Source organism: Sapajus apella, unplaced genomic scaffold (genome assembly GCF_009761245.1).
Source record: "Sapajus apella isolate SASKATOON/1434 unplaced genomic scaffold, GSC_monkey_1.0 scaffold41, whole genome shotgun sequence".
In the NCBI taxonomy this organism is placed as follows: domain Eukaryota; kingdom Metazoa; phylum Chordata; class Mammalia; order Primates; family Cebidae; genus Sapajus; species Sapajus apella.
This window is the reverse complement of record NW_022436981.1, coordinates 5,100,267-5,102,651: the sequence shown is the minus strand read 5'-3', so window position 1 is coordinate 5,102,651 and position 2,385 is coordinate 5,100,267.

Here is a 2,385-nt window from a genome sequence, read left to right as displayed (position 1 = left end):
TGTCATATATATTATATATAATATATATGTCATATATATTATATATAATATATATGTCATATATATTATATATATTCATATATAAATATATATTTCATATATATTATATATATGAAATATAATATATATTTCATATATATTATATATATGTTACATTACAAAAAACATTATTTCAAGCAAAATATGCCAGGCACAGGAAGAAAAAGATTGCATTGTTCTCACTCATATGTAGGAGCTAAAAAAGCTGATCTCTTGGAGGTGGAGATGGATGATGGCTGCCAGAGATTGGGAAGGGGGAAGAGGGATGAAGAAAAGTTAGGTAATGTGTACAAAAATTTAGTTAGATAGAGGGAATGAAAGTTCTAGCGTTGGATAGCACAGTAAGGTGATTGTTAACAATAAATTGTTGTATATTTCAAAACAGCTAGGAGATTTGAAATCTTCCCAGCAAACAGAAATTATAAATGCCCAAGGTGATGAATATCCCAACTACCCTGAAGGAATCATTACACATTTTATGCATGTATCAAAAGACTAGATGTACCTCATAAATATGTACAACTATTATGTACCAACAACAAAAAAAGAGAATGCCATTTAAAGGTAAAGGGAAGGGCTATAGGGGCCTATGAAGAAGAAAGAGACCCTTGACAAGTAGAAAGAAAAATAGCTCAGGGAAAATAAGGCTTTTTAATGGAATGATACTGAAGAACTATAAACCCAAATACATTTCTATCTATTGTTTTCTTTTAAAATATAAAACAGACTTTTAAAATATATCAAAAAACCATTAGTATTACTTCTCCTTAGGACATTTCCAAGTCTACAGCACTTTTAGTTTCCTAAACTGCAATTTCATTCTAGCCCACCTGTTCCTCTGCCTGTGTTGTTACTTTGGGGAAGACCTCACCAGCTTCAGTTATCTTTTTTGTGGCCACTCTTCTTTTATCCACTCTGCTTCTACCAACTGTATATGCACTTTCCTTGTCCTGGTGTTGCAGGTACTGAGAGGGGCTGTGTATTACAAAAATGTACATTCAATTGTTTAAATGAACCAAAGTTTACATTTGAGTGTAAGCATAAGGTGTGTAAGAGGTGTGACTATGAGGGAGGGAGATTGACTCCTTGCTTTCCAAAGAGGAATTTTTACTTTATTTATTTATTTACTTGAGGAGGTTCAGTGGTGTGGCCAGAATTATAGAATCGGGGCTCTCTATTTACATTATAGCTCTCACACTTAGCTGTGCATCCTCTGGTAAGTAATTTAGTCTCTCCAAAACCTCAGTTCCCAAACTGTAAAATTGAAGCAGTAATGGTATCTGCCTACAGGGTTATTATGAGAATTAAACGAAATAGTGTATTTAGCAAAATTCTGGGAACATAGTATGTGCCTAGTACATGTTAGCTCTTATTATTAGCTTTTATTTTACCAGAAATGTAAAAATTTATGTAAGACAGAAAGTATAGATTTCTTTCCTCATTATACTTGCCTTCTTAGTTCCTTATGCACCCTCTCACATCCCCCCCCCCCACCAAGAAATAATCACTGTTAAAAGTTTGGAATATGTTGTTTAAGGCTTCATCCTTCCACATAAATAGGATCCCACTTTCCACATGTGTGTATTCTGCCTTCTAGACATATTTAATATTTATTTCAAAAGTTCACAAAAGAAACTTGGCAATTTCCTGTGAGAACTGAGCCAGGTTTGAAATGCAGAAGGAAATAGATCTCACAACTTAATTTTTTATTTTTATAATTCTCCCGTCCAAAATGTCATTTTGTTTTTGTTTTGAGACAGGGTTTCATCTGTCACCCAGGCTGGAGTGCAGTGGCACAATAATGGTTCACTGAAACCTCTGCCTCCCAGGCTCAAGCGATCCTCCCTCCTCAGCCTCCTGAGTGAAGTGTGAGCCACTACGCCTGGCTAAATTAAAAAAAAAATTTTTTTGTAGAGATGGGGTCTCACTATATTTCCTAGGCTGATCTCAAATTCCTGGGCTCAGGTGATCCTCCCATGTTGGCCTCCCAGAGTGTTGGGATTACAGGTATAAGCCACCACACTTGGCTGACTTCATGACTTTAGATCTATCTCTAAAGCTCTATTCAGAGCTTTCAAGTTATATCCAATTTTTCAAAATAAAAACTACCTTGCTCTACATGGTTATTTATACCCATGGGTGTGGATAGATTTTATTTTCTCAAAAAATTTACACTCCTCTCAAAGATGCAGACGTTGTTACCATAATATTTAGAAGATTGTGATGCAAGGAATAGCCTGGAAGTCTGGCCTCCTGAGGATGGGTCCTTGGCCTCTCCAGAAGTTATTCATTCTTGGCATGCTTGTCTATCCATAGATTGTGAAAATGAGGCTGGGGAAGCAAGGA